Source organism: Dama dama, chromosome 23 (assembly GCF_033118175.1).
Source record: "Dama dama isolate Ldn47 chromosome 23, ASM3311817v1, whole genome shotgun sequence".
In the NCBI taxonomy this organism is placed as follows: Eukaryota; Metazoa; Chordata; class Mammalia; order Artiodactyla; family Cervidae; genus Dama; species Dama dama.
The window spans coordinates 69640119-69662067 of record NC_083703.1 but is presented as its reverse complement, the minus strand read 5'-3'; the positions used below and the strand labels follow the sequence as shown (position 1 = coordinate 69662067).

Genomic DNA, 21949 nt, shown 5'->3' with positions numbered 1-21949 from the left:
CCCTGGCTCACTCAGCCCCCGGTGTGTGGTTAGGTAGTCGCTGGCGTGCTGACTGCAGGGGAGTGGTTGGGGACTGACTCAGTGTTTCTGAAAACGAGTTTCTGATAATGTGTGGGAGGAGGATCCTGAAGGAAGATTTTCTGGAGTTTCCCAACCACCCTGCGAGGGATTGCTTTTTGCACGCTAGTATGAACTTGAAAATATTTCCAGACGCCTTTTGCCTCCCTGACGGCAGAAGCCACTTGTATGTTCACTGTGTACTGTTCAAATGTTACACACAGATATCAAGCTAAAGTCCTGAGTAATCCTGCTTTGAGAGAAGTGTTCACTGTTATCTAAGACATGCACCGTTTATCTGAGGAATGTCCTTCCAGATTTTTCCTGTGCCTGGTGTGTGAGCTCTGGTGTGTGTCCCACTCCGGGGTATAAATCTAGATGACTGACTGTACCTTAGGGGTGGGCATTGTTGGGCTAGGATGCAGAATTTCACGGAACACTTAATCAGCAGTTAAAGCCACCCATGACTCACACCCCCAGCATACAATTAACCTTCAGGACTCTGAGACCCGGAAATGACAAATCAAGTTCCCACCTGGCTTCAGAGTGAGATCTGAGATTGAATTTCAGCAAGGGGATCCTCCGGTGTACTTGACCTCGATTATGTGCAAGTCAACCAAGCCTTCGTGAGGGGGCAGAATGGGAGCTGTGGGCCCACCGCCCAGAGAATAGCACCTGCTCCCCCACCCCACGCCCACACCCCCACCGCCACTCACTTACTGTGTGTAGGGAACTGAGCTGAAGGAGCCAGCCAGGCTGGGCTGGATGTGGGTGGTTTCTGTGACCTCATGCAAGCTGCTTCTCTTTCCTCAGGTTTCTCATCTGAAGAATGAGGAGAATCTTCCTGCCTTAAAAGGCACATTCCCCCATCCATCCATCCATGCATTCATCCATCCATCCAGCTATACTTCCATCCTTCATCCATCCATCCATCCATCCATCCATCCATCCATCTATACTTCCATCCTTCAACCATCCATCCATCCATCCATCCATCTACACTTCCATCCTTCCAACCATCCATCCATCCATCCATCCATAGGAGATGGTATTTCATAAGCATGTGGGAGGATTACTCAATAAACATAGCTATCTAGAAAAAAAAAAAGAGTTGAGTCCAGTGGTAGATTGTATTATTGTTCAGCAAATATTTACTTCCCCCAGCCCTCCTCACCATGGGAGGAATACACTTCCTCACTGTGTTGACATTGGAATTAACCATGTGACTTGCATTGGCCAAAAGAATGTGTGTGGAAGTGACGATGTCTCCATTTCCCCTTCTTGAGCAGCTGTCACTGGTCATGAGAACCGTGAGTCCCAGACAGTGGGGGCTGCTTCAGCCTGGATTCAGAATGAGAAGATTCATGGGGCACGCACCCCACGGCCTGGAGCCCAGCCTAGGAGAGCTGTGATGAACCCCAAACTGACTTGCAGACCCCTGGGTGAGAAATGAATGCTTACTTTTATAAGCACTCAGTTTGTAGAAGCTGCTATTTTTCTTCTTCTTCCAGCTTTATTGAGATATAATTGACAGAGAGCACTGTATAAGTTTGAGCGCTAGTGGTGAAAAACTCACCTGCAATGCAGGAGAAACAGGAGACTATGGGTTCCATCTCTGGGTTGGGAAGAACTCCTGGAGGAATACTGGCAACCCACTCCAGTTTTCTTGCCTGGAGAATCTCATGGACAGAGGAGCTTGGCAGGCTACAGTCCATAGCGTCGCATAGTCAGACATGACTGAAGAGATTTAGCATGCACGCACGCACGCACTGGGTAAGCTTAAGGTAAACAGCATAATGATTTGACCTACATACTTCCATGAAATGATGACCACTGCAAGTTTAGTGAATATCCATCGTCTCATACAGATGCAAAATTAAAGAAATAGAAAAAAAATTTTTCTTTATGATGAGAACACTTAGGATTTATTCCCTTAACACCTTTCATATATAACATCTAGCTGTGTTAATTATATTTATCATGTTGTACATCACATCCCTAGTACTTACTTATCTTATAACTGGAAGTTTGTACCTTTTGACCACCTCTATCCAATTCGTTCACCCCCTTCCTCTGGTTACCACAAATCTGATATCTTTTTCTAAGAGTTTATTTCTGAAGTATAATTGACCTATAACACTATGTCAGCTCCTGTTACACAACATACTGATTGGATATTTCTATACATTTCAAAATCATCACCTTGGAAAAGAAGTTTTTTTTTAATGCAGCATCATTGTAGCAAAATCTGATCCATGCGGATCTCTAACTCACTCCTTCCGACTGACTTAACTTGGGTTCAAAGGACTGTTTGACCAGATGCTATTTGACCTGAGATCTGAATGTTAAGAAGAACCTAGCTATATGGCCATCTCAGGGGAGATGTTCTGGGCAAAGGGAACAGCAATGCCATGGTCCTGAGGCTGAAGGAAATGTGGCCTGTTTAGGAATAGAATTAAGGTCAATGGGATGGATTGTTTGATAAGAAAGGGGAAAGGGGTCTGAGGCGCATGTATTCAATGGGTCACTTCACATTTCCACTTGGACATCTCTCAGATGTTTCAAAATATCAAATCCAAAGCTGAATTTGTGGTCTTCTCCTAAATCCATCCTTCCTTTCTCATTTCCTCATCTCAGTCAATGGCACCACCACCTACCTACCCAGTCCCCCAAGCTACGAGGCTGGATTTCATCCTTAATTCTTCCCTCTCCCGGAAACCCCACATCCAATCTGTCTTCAAATCCTGACAGTTCCACCCTCTCGTGATCTCATATTAATATTTGTCCACTTCTTTCCACTTCCGCTGAGACCACCCCGGTAGAAGCCACTGTCCTCTCTTGCTTGGACCACAGCATTAGCCTCCTCCCAAGCTTCTCTGCCTTCATTCTTAGTGCTTCTCCAATCAGCCCTCTACATGGAAGCCAGTGGTCCTATTTAAAAACAAATCATCTCTCTTCAAGTGAGTGGATAAACAAACCCTGGTTCATCTATCTGTACAGTGGAATATTATTGAGCAATAAAGAATGAGCTAAGCTTTGGGTTGAATGGTTGCACGACAATGTGAAAATACTTAATACTGCTGAACTGCATACTTAGAAATGTTTAAAATGGTAAATTTTATGTTATGTATATTTTACCCCTCCCCCGACACACAAAAGAATGAGCTATCAAGCCATGAAAAAACATGGAAGAACTGTAAATGCATATTGCTAACTGAAATAAGCCAATCTGAATAGGCTACATATTATATGAGCCCAACTTCTGGAAAAGGCAAAACTATAGGGACAGTAAAAAGATTAATTGAGGTCAGGGAGGAACTGGAGAGAAAAAAATGTCAAGCACAGGGTATTTTTAGAGCAGTGAAACTTTCTGTATGATGCTATAATGGTGAACTCTTGTCCTCAGACATTTGTCAAAACTCAGAACTATTAATATACAACACAAAGAGAGAACCCTGGTGTAAACTATGGACTTCAGTTAATAAAAAAGCAAAAATCTCACAAAATCAAACAAGTCAAGTTTCATGACCCCTCTGTTTAAGACTTCCAATGTCTATCCTCTGACCTGGCTAGGAAGATCTGTCTGTTTTCCCTCCGCTGGTTCATTCATCCCTAGTCATTCTGTAGGGTTCAGTTTATTTACATTTTAAATATTTTCTTGGCCACGGCACACAGCTTGTGGGATCTTAGTTCCCTGACCAGGAACTGAATCCAGGCCCTCAGTAGTGAAAGCACAGAGTCCTAACCACTGGACAGCCAGGGAATTCCCTAGGGCTCAATTAAGACCCAGAGGAATCGGGTGGAGAGGGAGGTGGGAGGGGGGATCGGGATGGGGAATACGTGTAAATCTATGGCTGATTCATATCAATGTATGACAAAACCCACTGGGGAAAAAAAAAAAAAATGTCACCTCTTCAGAAAAGCCCTCCCTCATTCACCAGATCAGATCCTCACCACCCACTCCTTTGTTTTACCTTCCCTGTAATTCAGTTCTTCAATTCTGCAGCATTTGCACATTTGTAATTAGGTAGTTAATTGTTTGTGTTTATTTGCACAATGGTCTCATGCCCCATGAAGGTTGGGGTCACGTATCCATCTTCATTATCTTATCTCTAGAGCTGAGCTGGTGCCTGGTACACAATAGAGGTCAGTACACATGTGGTTGAACACAGTTTGAAGTGAAACTCTTCTCTGATTCCATGTATATGAAATATCCAGAATAGGTAAATCCATAGAGACCGAAAGCAGAAGGTGGTTGCCAGGAGAGGCCTGGGGGGATCCTCTTGGGGGGGGGGGCGTGTAAATGTTTTGGAACTTGACAGAGATGATGAGTGTTCAGCATAATGAATATACTAAGTGTCAGTGGACTGTACACTTTAAAGTAGCTCATGTAATGTCATGTGAACTTCACCCCAGTTTAAAAAAAGAGACTGAAAAAAAAATAGAGTGAAGCATGAATCAATGTATTTCTTTCCTTCTCCTCCTCTCCCCTCTCCCTCCTTCCCTTTCTCCTCCTCCTCCTCTTTCTTCACAGCCTTATAACCCCTTATCTTTCTCAGGTTCAGATGAGTACCTTTGGCCTCAGAGGTGGTTTTTGTAGCAGAAATGCAGAAAGGCTACAGAACAATTAATGTTTGCTTTTTCCCTTAAGATTTTTTATTATAGAAATTTAAAAATATATATTTATTTATTTGGCTGTGCCGGGTGTTTTTTTTTTTTTTTTTAGTTCTACCACTTTATTGCTACCAACCCATCTCCCTCCACCCTTGTGCGCACATGCTCAGTCATGTAACCCCATGGACTGCAGCCTGCCAGGCTCCTCTGTCCATGGATTTTCCAGGCAAGAACACTGGAGTGGGTTGCCATTTCCTTCTCCATGTGCCGGGTCTTAGTTGGAGGATCTTCACTGTGGCATGCGAGCTCTTTAGTTGTGTCTTGTGGGATCTAGCTCCTCGACCAGGGATCAAACCCAGGCCCCCCGGCATTGGAAGAGCACAGTCTTAGCCGCTGGACCAGCAGGGAAGTCCCTGTTATAGAAAATTTTAAGTGAATACAAAAGTGGAATAATGTAATCAACCTCCACATACCCATCACCCAGCTCCAACAGCTATCAACTCATGGGTGAACTTCCTATACACGCCCACCTCTCCCCCTCCTCCGTTGTATGAGTTTATGCAAATACCACACACTGTATATATCATTTCATCTGTAAACATTTCCTCGTGTCTCTCTTAAAGATAAGAACTTTCAGCATGTAACCGCAATACCATTATTGCACCTACAAAATCAACAACACATTCTTAACACGGTCAAACATCCCTTCAGGGCTCAAATATACCCAATTGCTGTGTTATTTCAAAACAGATGATGTATTTGTTTGAATCAAGATCCAAACAAGGTCTATAGACTGCATTGAATGATATGTCTCTTAAGACTCTTTCAATGTACAGGCTCTTCCACTGTCTCTCTCTTTTTGTGTAAGAGTGGGAAGTGAAATAGAGAGGACTTGGAGAGATAACCCCTTTTTCTTCAATTTATTTATTGAAGAAATGAGGTATTTGTCTTGTAGAGTTTTCTACAGTGTCGATTTTGCTGATCACATCCCTGTGGTGTCATTTAATGTGTCCCTTTATATGATGTGACTAGGATCTTAACAGAGTCAGGTTAGATGGTTTTTTAGCAGGAATACCTCACAGGTGATGTTGCACACCTCCACCAGGAAGCACACCATGAATATGTATTTCTCTCTCTTTCAGTGACATTCCGAGCCATTGATGATCATGGCCTCAACCTAGTGTTTTGTTGAAGGCTGCAAAACCCCAAATGCAAAATTCTAATTAAAAAAAAATTTTTTTTTGGTTATACCGTGTGGCATGCGGGATCTTAGTTCCCCACCACGGACTGAACCCACGCACCCTGAAGTGGAAACAGAGTCAATCACTGGACCACCAGGAAAGTCCAAAACTCTAATTCTTAATTTTTTTCACCTATTAGCAGAAATACGTCTATCAATAGAAACTTCCTGTAACAAATTGGTTGATTACAACGAGATTCAGTTCGTATAGAAGAAGTGGAAAAAAAATACTGATTCTTTCTTTTTATTTAACAACTTTCAAAATGTTAACTTGCTTCCTTAACATGCTCAAAGAGAATCCAATGAGATTTTCTTTTTCTTCTTTTTCTATTGAGTATCATTATGAACTTAAGGACTTTAAATGTGTTGATTTTAAACCCTATTCATACTCAAATTGTCTCATCTTTAGCCAGATAGAATCTCTTCAAATTGATTTCTGAGTCCTTTTGACATGACCTTCTAGCTTATTTGCTTTCTGGAATAGCAAGATGTTCTGGATCATCTTGTACATTTTTTTTTTTTTTGCACCAGACCTGGAATTGGCCATTTCTCCAAAGAGCTTTGATTCTTGGGAAATGATATTTAGATCTTTCACAATCTTTCCTCTAGGCATGCTCATAGCTACTCCATTGGTAATTGTTTCCAGGTCTTTTCAGTGGATAGAGATAAAAAAAAATTAAGAGGTCTTGCGTTCACACTGATAAATTCAAATTTAATTTAGATTACAGAGTCTTTGCTTAACTTGTTCAGTTTTAAATTTATATTTCTTTTCCCTTATACTGAGAGTCTGGGTTTCGAATGGCAATAACACTAAATTTATGTATAATCCAAGAATGTATAGTCAAATTAACATATCAAAATTATTTGAAATGATTCTTCTGTGAATGATTCCACTATCAATTTAATTCCTAGTTTGATACATCTGTTTCATTTTGATTTCAAGTTTTAGGGATTACTTTATTTGAAATTCAGTTTTGCTTTAATAATTATGTAGAACAGTGATAGAGTTCTACAGCCAAACCTTCAAAATAAAGTATACTCATAGTAAGTCTAGATTCTATACCTGTTCCCTCCACTCTGGTCTTTCCCTGTCATAGGTAATCATGTTTAAAAAGTTTTATTTTTGTATTTTCTTCTTTAATTTTAAAGAGTGTAAGTGTATATGTGTACATATATCCCCTCTTTCTTACATAACTGGTAGCATACCATATATATTTCTTTTGAGAGGTAATTGTTTGTTAAAGTGTTTTTTCATTTGTTTTCCTCTTTAATTTTTAAATAATTAAGTTTTTGACTGCACCACGAGCCTTGTGGGATCTTAGTTCCCTGACCAAGGGCTAAACCTGGACCCACAGCAGTGTAAGCACGGAGTCCTTACCACCTGGCTGCCAGGGAATTCCCTCCTCTTTAATTTTAAGAGATATATGCATATATATGTATATATATATATTTATATCCCCTCTTTCTCACATAACTGATAGCATACTACATACACTTCTTTCAGTAAGTATGTTCTGAAGTTCTCAGCCCGTCTTTAACTATATGTCTCTATGTTTTTAATGATATATTCTGAAATTCACCCTATTATAATGTGTAGAGACAACTCATTCCCTTTTCACAGCTGCATAGTACTGCATCAGGTAAATGGACCATGATTTATTCACTTAATCCCCTGTTGAGGGACATTTGGGTAGTTTCCAGTCATCTGCTATTACGAAGAGTATAATAACAAAAAGTCTTGTGCGTAATTACTCTCAGGCTTTTGGCAGGATATTTTGGGGATGGATTCCTAGAAGTAGGATTTCTGGGGGATGGAATCCTATGTAATACTGATTTTTGAAGTTCTAGCCCAAGAATACCTTCTGCATGAGCTTTTTCAGAGGACTTCTCTGTGCCCCAGTTTCTCATCTGCAAAATGAGAATATTAACGGCATTTCCCTCAGAGAGTTATTGGGAAGACTAAACAGGCTAAAGGTTTAAAGTGCTTAGAATATGCCTGGCCCACAGGAGGTATTCAGTAAATGTTAATAAGGGGTGGGAAGTGCAGGAGTATGTACGCAGGGAGGATGGTATGTAACATTAGATGCAGAAATGAATCTTTGAGAAGAGAGTCTATGCCTGCTGCACTTGCCCTGCCGGAGAGATAGGAATAGTAGAATCCAGAGATGAAGTTTAGAGATCAAAGAAGAGATTCAGTGAAATGATACAGACTTGCATGTATTCCGAGGGAAAAGAAGAAGGAAATTGTCACTTGACTGCGTTTATTTATTTATTTTTGTCTGCTCTGGGTCTTTGTTACTGCACATGGGCTTTCTCTAGTGGAGTGGAGGCTACTCTTCATTGCAGTAGCTTCTCTTGTTGTGGAGTGTGGCCTGTAGGTGCATGGGTTTCACTAGCCATGGTGCTCGGGCTTAGTTGCTCCCAGGCGTGTGGGATCTTCCCTGACCAGAGATTGAACCCGTGTCTCCTGTGTTGGCAAGTGAACTCTTAATCACAGGACCACCAGGGAAGTGCTCAATTGACTGCATTTAACCTGAATTTATTGACAGTAAATCTCTACCAGAGGGTGAGTATTTGAGACAGATGTTCCACTCGACGACAGAAAAATCAATTATTTTGCGTATTTGTTTTGCATTAGTTTACGGCCGATGAAATTTGTGCCCGTTACAACATAATTTTGATCGATTAGCTTGAGGCATAAGAAAAGTAGGATTTGAGAAAATGGGAATGATGCTGCTGCTGCTGCTAAGTCACTTCAGTCGTGTCCGACTCTGTGCGACCCCATAGATGGCAGCCCACCAGGCTTCCCCGTCCCTGGGATTCTCCAGGCAAGAACACTGGAGTGGGTTGCCATTTCCTTCTCCAATGCATGAAAGTGAAAAGTGAAAGTGAAGTTGCTCAGTCGTGTCCAACTCTTAGCGACCCCATGGACCACAGCCTACCAGGCTCCTCCATCCATGGGATTTTCCATGCAAGAGTACTGGAGTGGGGTGCCATTGCCTTCTCCGATGGGAACGATAGGGAGGGGTAAAAAGAAATAGTGGGAAGTGGCTTTGTTCACCTTACACATGAGCCTGGAGCTGTGTTGTCCAATATGATAGCTACTGGCCTGTGTGATTAGTGGCCACCATGTTGGAAAACCTAGCTATAGAACAAATAACTCATTGCAAAAAGTTGTATTGGACAGTACCGATCTAATCCACATTCCAGTGGAACAGCATATGTGGAGATGTTATCTGGGCAGTAGACTGTGGTGCTGAAGGTCCCATCCTAGTACCTCCATCTCTGATGTCCCCCTAAATGGGGCAAAACTGGCTCTCTGAAGGTCCAAGCTAGCTGCCCAGAACCACGTGGCCCTCCAAATCCATGTCTCAAGCTCCCCCACCCTCCTCCCTCCTCCAGAGAGCATCTGCTTGCAGCTCCTGCTCTTCATCCCTTTCCCTCCAGCCTGTCTCCCCAAAGTTTTGTCCTGTCTCATCCCCCAAGTCTCTTTCTCAGGGTCCTATTAGGCCCGGACTCAGCTGACCTATTTGCCCTTCATCCTCTGCCAAGGCTGGATGCAGATGACTGGGGGACTGCCTGCAGGTGGAGGCAGGCAGGGCAAACCCCCAGCTGGTTCCTACTTAATCTCTGCTGGCTCATATTTCCTGTTCCTGTCACCAGGCCCCTGGGCCTATCAAAGGGTGCTGTGGAAGCTGGCCCCTTCCTTCCTCCACCGTGTTTGCTTTTGAAAAAGGGGAAGTGGAACCGCCCCAGGGGCTGTGAACTGGACTGACAGCACTGCTCTGGTTCTCTGTTCCCCTAAAACCTCCAGCTCTCAGTCCTACTCACGTGATCACGCCCACCCCACAAAAAGCCTCATCAAAGGCTTCTTGCAACATTGCAAGGTCTAGGAGCCCAGTGCTTCGGACTCAGAGGGAGCCCCCCTGCTCTGCTTGCTCCTGCAGGGATGATGTGACCACCTCATTGCTATCCCACTTCCATTCAACAAACGGTGACTGGTCATCTACTCTGGGCCAGGCCTGGAGAACACCAGGGCAGAGAAGACAAATGAGGCCCCTGCCCTCTGAATGTCCATCTGGTGGGGAAGATAGACAAGAACAAGAAGGGCTTGGGGTCCTGTCCGAGGACCTGGCTGGATTGTTGTTGTTCGGTCGCTTAGTTGTGTTTGACCCTTTGCGCTCCCACAGACTACAGCACGACAGCCTTCCCTTGTCCTTCGCCATCTCCTAGAATTTATTCAAGTTCATGTCCACTGAGTCGGTGATGCCATCCAACCATCTCATCCTCTGACGTCTCTTTCTCCTCCTGCCTTCAATCTTTTCCAGCATGAGGGTCTTTTCCAATGAGTCAACTCTTTCCATCAGGTGGCCAAAGTATTGAAACTTCAGCTTCAGCACCAGGCCTTCCAATAAGTATTCAGGGTTGATTCTTTTAGGATTGATTGGTTTGATCTCCTTGCTGTTTGGGAAGTGGATTCTAATACTCGTGGTTCTTCTGGGCTTAGAAGGAGCCGTGGATGCTAGGCAGGGAGAGAGGAGGTATGAGGCTGATGTAAACTCCGTGAAGACAGGGACTGTGGGCCATCTGCCCCCCTTGGATCCTCAGTATCTGGTTCAGGAGTTCATTAAACACTGTATGAATGAATGAATGAAATAATACTGACTGAGATTGGGGACAAAACTGGGGGCTTCTGAGCTGGCCTCGCTTCTGTGGTCCCCTCTACTGCCCACTGTTCTGCAGGGCTCGGACCCCAGCCCTGAGTGGGCCAGCTCTGTTCCACTCAGATTCATCCTCTGACATTTCTTAGTCATTCCCAACCTAATTCCAGCTCAGGGATGTTATGGGTCTAGACGTCTGTTCTGCCTGCTACTCACTTAGCAATTTGTCGAGTGGAGACACCAAGTGGTCAGACCCTGGAATGGCGGTGGTCATGCTGAAGATGGATTCTTGCTCAACCTGAAGACTTGGGTCTTGACCCTATGTCCACGCTGATGCTTATCCTGCTTTCTAGTCCTGGAATGAGCTCTAACCCTGGTCACAACCTAAAGCCCTGTCCTCCCAAACAGTACAGCTCAGATCAGTTGCTCAGTCGTGTTTGACTCTTTGCGACCCCCATGGACTGCAGCTTGCCAGGCCTCCCTGTCCATCACCAACAGTACCTCTAATTTAAATTTCGTATTATAATGACTTGATACCACTAAAAAAAACCTTTTTATTGAAGTGTAACATACATTGAAAAAAGTGCCCGTAGCATAAGGATTTTCACAGATGAAACACATCCAGGTAATCAACACTCTGCCAGCATCTCTCACATCCTACCAGCCACAACCTCCCAACGTTTGCCACCATCCTGACTCCTGGCAGCTTATATCAGTTTTATCTGTATTTATACTTCTATATACAGTTGACCCTTGAACAACACAGGTCTGAACTGCTCAGGTCCACATATGTGGATTTTTTTCAGTAAATATAGCACCTGTATTTCCATTTTACAGATATTTAAATTAACAAAGAGTGGGGAAGAATTTGTACGCGATTAGCGATCACAATTGCAACTAAAGATGCTGCATGCTGCAACTATAGATCCCGTGTGGTCCAACTGAAAAAAAAAAGAATCCTGAGTGCTGCTACTAAGTCCCAGTGAAGTCAAATAAAGAAACAAAATAAAAAAAGCACCCAAACCAAACGAAAAACTAAGACTTGAGTTCTGATTCTATCCAAACTCTTTCAACTTCCTGCCCTTGGGTGAGTCCTTTATCAATTCCCTTGTCTCTGAAGCAGACAGAGCTCTACGGGGACTTTTGGCTGTCTGGGAGTTGACACCCACTCACCCTTGCATTGTTCAAGGATCTCCTGTGTTTGAAATCACACAGTACATATATTTTGGTGTCTGGTTTTTTTTGCTCAATGTCATGTTGATGAAATCATCCATATTTCTCTGTGTGTTTGTTGATAGTTCATACTCATCAGCATGGAGAAGGAAATGGCAACCTACTCCAATATTTTTGCCTGGGAAAATCCCATGGACAGAGGAGCCTGGTGGGCTACCTTCCATGGGGTTGCAAAGAGTTGGACATGACTGAGCACACACACATACTCATCAGTGTTTGTGTTTCACAAACCCATTGAGAATCTAGGCAAAGGGATTCCATTCAAATCTGATTGAACCTCTGGATCCAGCTGCTGACTTGCAGGAAGCATAGAGGTAAAAATTTGCTCATCTCCCAATCGCACACACTCATTATGGACCACTTCCACCACTTAACTGCTAATTCTACGTAATCTCTATCTGAACAGGTATTTTGTAGCACTTAACCTTGGAGGATTCCCTAGGAATTCACTGTTTTGACTAAACTGGCCTTCAGCCTTATACTCTGGGCCTTCATCAAGACGGTTTAGTTGGAGACTTCCCTGGTGGTCCAGGGATAAGAGTCTGCGCTCCCAGTGCAGGGGGCCTGCGTTTCCATCCCTGCTCGGGAAACTAGATCCCACAAGATGCAACTAAGAGTTCACAAGCTGCAACTAAAGATCCTGCATGCCACAATGAAGATCCAAGATCCTGTGTGCTGCAATTAAGACCTGGTACAGCCAAATAAATTAAAAAATAATTTTAGTTTTTTTTAAAAGAAGAGTTATAAGAAACAGCCTTAGGAAACCTGGATTTACTGGATTTACTGTCAGGAGCTTCCTGAAGACAGTGTTCATTCATTATGTCCACAGTGGCCTCTCCATGGGAACTCCAGAATAAATTTCTTCTGCATCGTTGTACTAGAAATAAGCATTTTCCTTGGAGGGGGAAGGGAGTGGTTTTGCTTTAAGCTGACACAGGCCTTGTGAATCACGTGATGGATCTTGTTTCCCTTTTCACTATGGCTGCTAAGAAGCTGAATCATTTCTGCAGTACACGATTTCCAGTGCCTCGGACTCTGAGCTGAGCTGTCTGCACTACCCTCACCCCTGGCTGCTCTCAGCTTTCCTTCTCTCACTTCTCTTCTGACTCTATTTCTTTACCTTCTTTTTTTTTTTTTTTTTTTTTTAACATTTTTACTCCTGAATTATCTGTCAGCTCTTGAGGAATACAGGGAGATGGCCATTTCAGGAACATGGACATGACAGTAACAGGGTGCCTTTGAGAATTAAATGCTGGGACCAGCCAAGTCAGTTTGGAGCAGAAAAGTGCAAAGGCTACGGTGGGAGCAGGACAGCTCCTGGGCACGATGCTTGGTGATGCTCTAGGTTTGTGAGACCCCGGCGGAGTCTCCGGTCCCCAGCATGACCTCCTCTCCACACTCCTGCCAGGGGATTAACAGACCAGATTCTGATCTTGGCATTTGACTGACTTCCCCCTTGTGACTCTGAAGGTTGACCATTTCCTATGTGTGTGTCTCCCGAAAGCAAAGGCAACAATCAAGCTGTCACTGAAACAAGAGGAGATTTATGACTTCCAGCTAAAAGAACCATTTTTACAGGAGGCATGCTTGATGGGTCCCAGCTGTGGCGGCTTGGACAGACTAGGGGCTAGAAGGTCTCCTGCCCTCCTCTGCCTCCTCCTTCCTGCATCATCTCTGTAATTTGGAATCTAGACCCAGAGCCAGCAAGTCCAAGAAAGTGTGGGGTGGGGGACTGGGGAGACATGAATCTGGAACTCTGGGCATCCAGGGCTTTTTGTTTGTTTATTTGTTTGGATCTGGTTTATACTTCCTGGAGGGCTGGAAGACAGCTTTCAAAATGATCCCTGGGCCGTTTCATTTGGAAAAGAAATAATTGTTTTAATCGTAAGCGAGCACAGAAGTGAAGTCTTTCCTGGCCTGGATTTCCCCAGCAGGAGAAGCTTAATGCTGGCCACTGTCCCTTACCCTTGGCTGTCCCCTTGGCTGGTATCACAGGTGTATGTTGGAACCCCAGGGAGATGAGCATAATCTCTTGTCCAAACTCTAGAAGGATCCCAAAGGATGCTTCACTTTCTTTGGTCTTCTTCCTCTTTAAAATATTTATTTATCTATTTGGCTGTGTCGCATCTTAGTTGCGGCACACGGGATCTTAATTGTGGTGGGCAGGCTTCTTTCTAGCTGTTTCTCGCACGCAACTTCATTGCGCCGCAGCATGTGGGAACTTGGTTCCCCGACCGGGGCTCGAACCCACGGCCCCTGCTTTGGAAGGAGGATTCTTAACCACTGGACCACCAGGGAAGTCCACTTTTCTTTGTCTTCTGATGGGACATTTTCCCAAGATTTCTTTGGACTGAGAAGAGGGGCTGTTTCCTTGGTTTCAAATCTCCACCCCCTCCCCCACAGTGGGTAGAGCCAAGAGCAGGGGAGTCAGCCTCCTAGGATCACAACACTAGGTCCCTGGGCGAGGCAGAATAATGCCTACTGAGCCCCCACAAGATGTCCCTGTCCTAAAACCTGGAACCTGTGAATCTATTATCTCACATGCAAAAGAGATTTTGCTGGTGTGATTAAGGATCTTGAGATTGGGAGATTATCTGGGATTATCCAGGTGAGCTCAGTGAAATCATGAGGTTCTGATAAGAGGAGGGCACGGTCAAAGAGAGGATGTGAGAACAGGAAGCAAAACCCTGTGATGTAATTGCTGGCTTAAAGACAGACAAGGGCCGTCTGGATCGCAGGCAGCTACCAGAGGCTGGAAGAAGCAAGACTGGAAGAGTTTCTACCCAAGAGCCTCCAGGAGGGACAGAGGTCTGCCAACACCTTGGTTTCAGTCCAGCTGTGACTCGCAGGACTATGATGCTATTGTCCCAGTGGTTAAGTTATTATAGCAGCAACAGAAAACTGATACAGCCCTAAAATACATGGGCGTGCACACACATGCGCAGCGTTTGAAATATGCCCTGTGGACTTTCCCTCATCTGGCCAAATGTATTCAACAACATAAAGAAAAGAGGTGGCACTTTCCTGGTGGTCCAGGGGTTAAGAATCTGCCTGGCAATGCAGGAGACACGGGTTCGATTCTTAGTCTGGGAACTAAAGATCCCACGTACCTCTGGGCAACTGAGCCCATGTGCTACCACTGCTGAAACCCTGGTGACCTGGAACCCGAGAACTGCACCTGCTGAGCCCATGCATCTAGAACCCACGCAACAAGAGAAGCCCAAGCACCAAAACGAGAGAGCAGCCCCTGCTCACCGCAACCAGAGGAGCCCCACGGGCAGCGACCAAGACCCAGTGCAGCCAAGAATAGATATTGGCCAATCCCACATTTATTAACTGGTTCACTCGCTCAAAGACCCTACGGGTAGGCATTATCATAACTCCCATTTTAGAGTGAAAGAGCATACACACATACATACATATATATATATACACACATATTTAATTGAAGTAGAGTTGACTTACAATGTTGTGATACTTTGTACAGAAAAATGATTCAGTCATATATACATTTTATACACACACACACACTCAGATTTTTTTTCCCTTACAGGCTATTTCAAAACATTGAGTATAGTTCCCTCTGCTATACAGTAGGTCCTTATTGGCTATCTATTTTATACATAAAGTAAAAAGTAAAGTCACTCAGTCGCGTCCGACTCTTTGCATGGACTATAGCCTACTAGGCTCCCCTGTCCATGGGATTTTCCAGGCAAGAGTACTGGAGCGGGTTGCCATTTCCTTCTGCAGGGGATCTTCCCAACCCAGGGATCGAACCTGGGTCTCCAGCATTGCAGATAGATGCTTTACCATCTGAGCCACCAGGAAGCCCACAGTAGTGTGTTTATGTGTCAGTCCCAAAAGCCTGATCTATCCCTCCCTCTCTCTCCCAGTAACCATAGAGTTTGTCCCCTATGTTTGTGGGCCTATGGATAGTATATATATATATTTTCCCATTTATTTTTTATTAGTTGGAGGCTAATTACTTTACAATATTGTAGTGGTTTTTGCCATACATGACATGAATCAGCCATGGATTTCAGCCATGGATTCCCCATCCTGAACCCCGCCCTCTGTCACCTCCCTCCCCATCCCATCCCTCTGGGTCATCCCAGTGCACCAGCCCCAAGCACTTGTCTCACGCATCCAACCTGGGCTGGCGATCTGTTTCACACTTGATAATATACATGTTTCGATGCTGTTTTCTCAGATCATCCCACCCTCGCCTTCTCCCATAGAGTCCAAAAGTCTTTTCTATACATCTGTGTCTCTTTTTCTGTCTTGCATATAGGGTTATCGTTATCATCTTTCTAAATTCCATATATATGCGTTAGTATACTGTATTGGTGTTTATCTTTCTGGCTTACTTCACTCTGTATAATGGGCTCCAGTTTTATCCATCTCATTAGAACTGATTCAAATGTATTCTTTTTAATGGCTGAGTAATATTCCATTGTGTATATTATGGATGGTATATTTTAAAAGTATCGATTGAACCTTGGACTCTGTGTGAAATAGATAAAAAATGACACAGCAATTTGATTCACTTCGTCATTCAACAAACATAATGTGCTCCTGCTTTCCACGAGTGTGTGTTTGTGTGTGTGTGTGTATGTTAGTTGCTCAGTCCTGTATGACTCTTTGCAACCCCATGGGTTGTAGTCCACCTGGCTCCTCTGTCCATGGAGTTCTCCAGGTGAGAATACTGAAGTGGGTTGCCATTCCCTTCTCCAGGGGATCTTCCCGATGCAGAGATTGAACCTGGGTCTCCTGCATGGCTGGCAGATTCTTCGCTGCCTGAGTCCCCAGGGAAGCCCTGCTCTCTGTGACAATGAGTGTCAAGTACTGAAGTGATAGGTCCCAAGGCAGATAAGCGAGGGGCTCTAGCCTGCAGAGCTGATGGCACCGGTTCATCATCACCCCATTTGCCCCAAATCCTTGGTGCCTCCCCCAGGAGGGATAAGAAGGGAGGGTTGTGAGCTGACCTCTTAGTTTCAGGCCAGGACCCTTTCCCACATCCTCTCTCCTCTCCAGGGGACAGAACACTCTGGGAAGGTGATGAGAAACAGAAGTGAAACTTCATCAGGTGGTCAGGTGAGGTCATTTCCACGTCCAGAGTCTGGGCTGAGAAAAGCTGCGTGGGCACAGTTTCTGAGAGCACCACATGGGTCCCACAGAGGGGAGGGGCCCTGCGGGGGAGCTGTGACCACACCCAGCTGGGTACCGAGACCTACCTCCTGCGTCCCTCCCGTGCAGGACAGGTGGATCTGAAGCCAGACTGTTTTAACTCAGCTCTTTGCCCAACAACCAGCTCAGCAGGTGTCAGCAACTGTTTGTTGAAAGAACAGATGAGTCTCACATGGGTTTCTAGCCCAGCTGGATGGCTTAGCAGCTGCATGGCTTTAGGCAAACTTCGTTCCTCTCTTGAGTTGTCCCTCTGTCATCCGTCGAAAGAGAACAGTGAGACCTCCTAGGGTGGTTCATTCAATCATTTATTTCAGTCTTAAAAAGACCCTTTATTGTGAAGTGAACACAGGTACAGAAAACCACACAAAATAAACTTAAAGAGTCATCTTACGGCAAGTATTTTTGTAACTACACCCCAAGTTAATAAAGAGAACTTTGCAAGCACTCCTCTTCCCTCAACTCTCTCCAGGATCTCCTCTCCAATCTAAGCTCTCTCATTCCCCTGAAATGAACTTGTAGCCTGACTTTTATAGTCATCATTTTCTTTTTTTTTTTTTTAAAACATCTATTTATTATTTTTGACCGTGCTGGATCTTCACTGAGGCTCAGGCTTTTCTCTAGTCGCAGCGAGCGGGGGCTCCCCTCTAGTGGTGTGCACACTTTCCAGAGCGGTTCCTTCTCTTGTGGAACACAGGCTCCAGGGCACACCGGCTTCAGTAGCTGTGGGTCCCCAGGCTCCAGAGCGCAGGCTCAGTAGTAGCCGCTGGCTCACAGGGAAGTCCCACGAGCTCTTTCTTGATGTGATTGATATCCTCCCTGCTTTTATTTTAAAGAGAAAGGGAGATCTTCTCTCCTCCAACTTTTCTTTTTGTAATTTTATTTATTTTTGGCTATGCTGGGTGTTTGTTGCTGCTTGGGATTGTCTCTAGTTGCTGCAAGTGGGGACTCCTCTCTAGTTGCGGTGTGTGGGCTTTATTTCAGTGGCCTCTCTTGGTTCGGACCACGGGCTCTAGAGCACAGGCTCAGTAGTTGTGAGACACGGACTTCGTTGTTCTTCACCACGTGAGAGCCTCCCGGATCAGGGATTGAACCCCCGTCTTCTGCATTGGCAGGCAAATGCCTTACCACTGAGCCGCCAGGGTAGCCCCAGTAATCATTTTCTTGCAATACTTTCTAACGTAAGTATGTATCCCTAGATATGATTGTTCAGACTTGCCTGTTAAAAAAATAAAAGATGCATCTTTAAAGTTTCCTTTAATCTAGAGGTGTCCCTGGACCCTTTCTTTTCCTTACAAGCTATTTGGGAAGGAACACCATTTGCCTCATGGAGCTTCCCACAGGCCTACGGGATCTTAGCTCCCCAATCAGAGATGGAGCTTGTACCCTCTGCACTGGAACGATCCTTAAGGAGTTATCACTTCTTGAGGTTAAGGAGTGATTCTTAACCACTGGACCAATTAGGGAAGTCCCCAGCATTATTCTTGAAAAACCTGATAATAATTAAATATTTTTTCTTTATAAGTCAACTACTATTATTACCTAAGCTGAGCACCAAAGAATTGATGCCTTTGAACTGTGGTGTTGGAGAAGACTCTTGAGAGTCCGTTAGACTTCAAGGAGATCAAACCAGTCCATCCTAAAGAAAATCAGTCCTGAATATTCATTGGAAGGACTGATGCTGAAGCTGAAGCTCCAATACTTTGGCCACCTGATGTGAAGTACTGACTCATTGGAAAAGACCCTGATGCTCAGAAAGATTGAAGGTGGGAGGAGAAGGGGGTGACAGAGAATGAGATGGTTGGATGGCATCACGGACTCAATGGACATGAGTTTGAGCAAGCTCTGGAAGCTGGTAATGGACAGGGAAGCCTGGCATGCTGCAGTTCATGGGGTCACAAAGAGTCAGACATGACTGAATGACTGAACTGAACTGAGAAGCCTGAAGGACTTTGTTCTCTTTCCTTGAAGTCCAGTCATTTTATTAGAATGTCTTGAATATGTCTGATTATTCTGGGTTGATATTTTCAAGTATTCAGTATGCTCCTTCAATATGTAATTTCAATTAAAAAATTTCAGTAGGTGTTCTTGATTGTTTTTAATATTTGTTCCTTGCTTTGGTTTTCTTCTATAGGAACTTTTATTACTCGTATGTTGAAACTTCTTGGCCTAATTTCAATGTTTGTCATTTTCTCTAGAATATTTAAAAAACCTCTGTCTTCATTTCTGGTTGATTTATAATATTCTTTTCACCTTTTTCTATTCTGGCATTATCTCAAGGTTGGGTTAATTTGCTCTTGTGTTTCTTCTAGTTTAGCTTTTATTTCTAAAATAAGTTCTTTCCTTTGTATGTCTAATTTGTTCCAGAGTTCTGTTTTCTAATGAAAACTCTCTAATGCTAATTTATGTTGTTCTTTCACATCTTGCATATTTAAAGATGTTTTTAAGGTCAGTTTGAACTAGAAGGTTATGGTTTTGATCTGTCCTGAAGAAATGTGTCATTGGCATGCTTTATCCTATTTTTAGGAATGCTATTGGCTCCTGATTATTCTTTTGCCTAAGTTAATTTTGTGTGAGAGCTGACCTCCAGATTCTCTATTGCTAATTTTTATGTGAAATTAAGTATTCCTGAGGGCTTCTCGGGTGGTTCAGTGCTAAAGAATTCATCTGCCAATGCAGGAGACTCAGGTTCAATCCTTGAGCGGGGAAGATCCCCTGGACTCTTGCCTGGGAAATCCCATGGACAGAGGAGGCTGGCGGGCTACACTCCATGGGATTGCAGAGTTGGACATGACTTAGTGACTAGACAACGACATAACGAGTTTTCCTGAACTTGCAGGTGATGTTCAGGATGCATCTCTAACCTCAAGGTCGCCCCCTCCTCTTGTCTGCATGGAGGGTCCAGACATGGTGGCCTGCTTTCTAAGGCCTCCTGGTTCCATCTCCTCCCATCACTTCGATCTGCATCTTCTTCCTTTGTCTTAGTCACTCTGCCTCTGTGTTGATCCCGCTCCAAGGCATCTCCTCTGCAGTGAGGAACCTTGTCCGGGAAGGGATCCAAGCAGTTTCCAGAGTTCGCAGTCCTTCCTGAGGGCTCTCACCCTCACTAGGGGGTGGGTCAGGCCCCTCCCAGACTCAGTCGCTCTTCTCCAATTGTCCCTCCATGCCCTCCACTGAATACCTGCTGGCTCTTTGGGGCTGGTCCTCTTGTCAGGTCCCCCTTGCTTATCAGACACCCCCTTGCTTCCCTCTGTTGGCAACAGGTGGGATGCCAAAAGGCCAGAGGCTGAGCTAGAACAACCTGGTGTGTGTGTGTGTGTGTGTGTGTAGGGAACCCCAGGACATCTGATAACACACAGGTAGCTACTGGGGGCTGTGCTCCCCCATTTAAATTCTTTCAGTGTTCAGGGGGATACCTTTGGCACCTAATTCTGAAGTGACTGTTGTCAGTGGGTTTTGTTTCTGCTAATTTGCCTTGCTTATTTTTGTTGGAATTTGGAGGGATTCAAAAATGATGCAGGCATGGCCACTATCTCCCCAGCAAGTCACTATCTTGTTTTTGGCCACACGTGCTGTGCAGCTTGCAAGATCTTAGTTCCTCCAGGACCAGGGATTGAACCTGCCCCAGGAAGTGAAAGCACTCGGCCCTAATCACTGGACCCTCAGGGAATTCCCAGCAAATCACTAATTTTAATGCTCATTCCCCTAAAGGGCCGCAGGAAAGATGAGATAAAATAATACATATGCGTAAAAGTAAGTAAGGGACCATCCTTAGGGTGCAGTAAACCAGCCACTCCTTCTTGTCTTGCAGCCAGGACTGCCCCTCTCATTCAAGGCGTGCGGATTTGAGATCGGAGCCTGCAACTGCCTCAGAGGATGGGGCGCACAGGCCCCCAACCTGGCTGCCTTGAAGCTGAGTGAGTCCCCGAGCTTTGTGCATTTGCCTTGTCCTGCTGGGACCCCTCCGGGCATCTCCTCCAAGAACGAGTTTTGGAGAAGAGAAGGGAGGACCTCTTTCACACCTCTGCAACCCAGAAAAGGGATGACCCGGGGCCGAGAAGCCGGCTGTGAGCCTCGTCCGCCATCTGCTGGCCATTTGTTTAATTGCAGCGAGAAGCTCCATTAACCAGAAAGGGAAGCGTCAGGCCCACTCCCTTACTTCCCGCCACTAACATTGGTTAATCCTTTCTGCCTCTGGTTGAAAATGATGCCCGGTTGACCCTTGAAAAACATGGGTTTGAACTGCGCAAGTCCACTCACACGCGGATTTTTTTCACTAAATACACACCACACGCGTCTCGGTTGGTTGAATCCCCGGATGTGGGACTACGACTGGAGGGTCAAAGTTAGGCGAAGATTTTCAGTTCGCTTTGTCCCACTTTGTTCAAGGAATAACTGTATTTATGCTAAAACAATGACAATAAAGGGAAATAAAGAGACAGTTTTCCCACGTGCTGCTGCTGTCTAGACAAGCACCATTTTTTTTTTTTTTTTTTAAAATAAACTGTGTGTTAAAGTGTCAGGTGCTCAGTCGTGTCTGACTCTTTTCGGCCCCATGGACTGTAGCCCGCCAGGCTCCTCTGTCCCCGGGATTTTCCCAGGCAAGAATACTGGAGTAGGTAGCCATTCCCTTCTCCAGGGGATCTTCCTGATGGAGGGAATTGAAGCTGGGTCTCCTGCATTGCAGGCAGATTCTTAATTTACTCTTAGAGGGGACTGGGCTGGTATGTCCTACATTTCTGGCTCCTAAAAAGTCATCTGGAGACCCTGGGTATTTGCATTGGCAACAAGGGGTGAGACAGCCCAGATTCTGCAGCCCCAAAGACTTGATTTTGAATCCACATCATTAGTCACAAGCTGGGAGGGGTAGGTAGGTTAATTCACCTCTGATTTTGAATCTGTGTGTGCGAGGCTGGATAAAACCTCTCCCTTCCACCCCCAAGATATTCAGGTTCTAATC

The 21949-nt window shown here is 44.7% G+C and overlaps 1 long non-coding RNA gene across 1 annotated transcript; it reads left to right on the top strand.

Moving 5' to 3' along the window:
* The first annotated feature begins 1318 nt into the window (after positions 1-1318).
* Positions 1319-21511, top strand: LOC133044471 (uncharacterized). Its single transcript, XR_009689941.1, has 2 exons — positions 1319-1499; positions 20801-21511. It is a non-coding gene; the product is annotated as an uncharacterized LOC133044471 (long non-coding RNA).
* Positions 21512-21949: the final 438 nt, after the last annotated feature.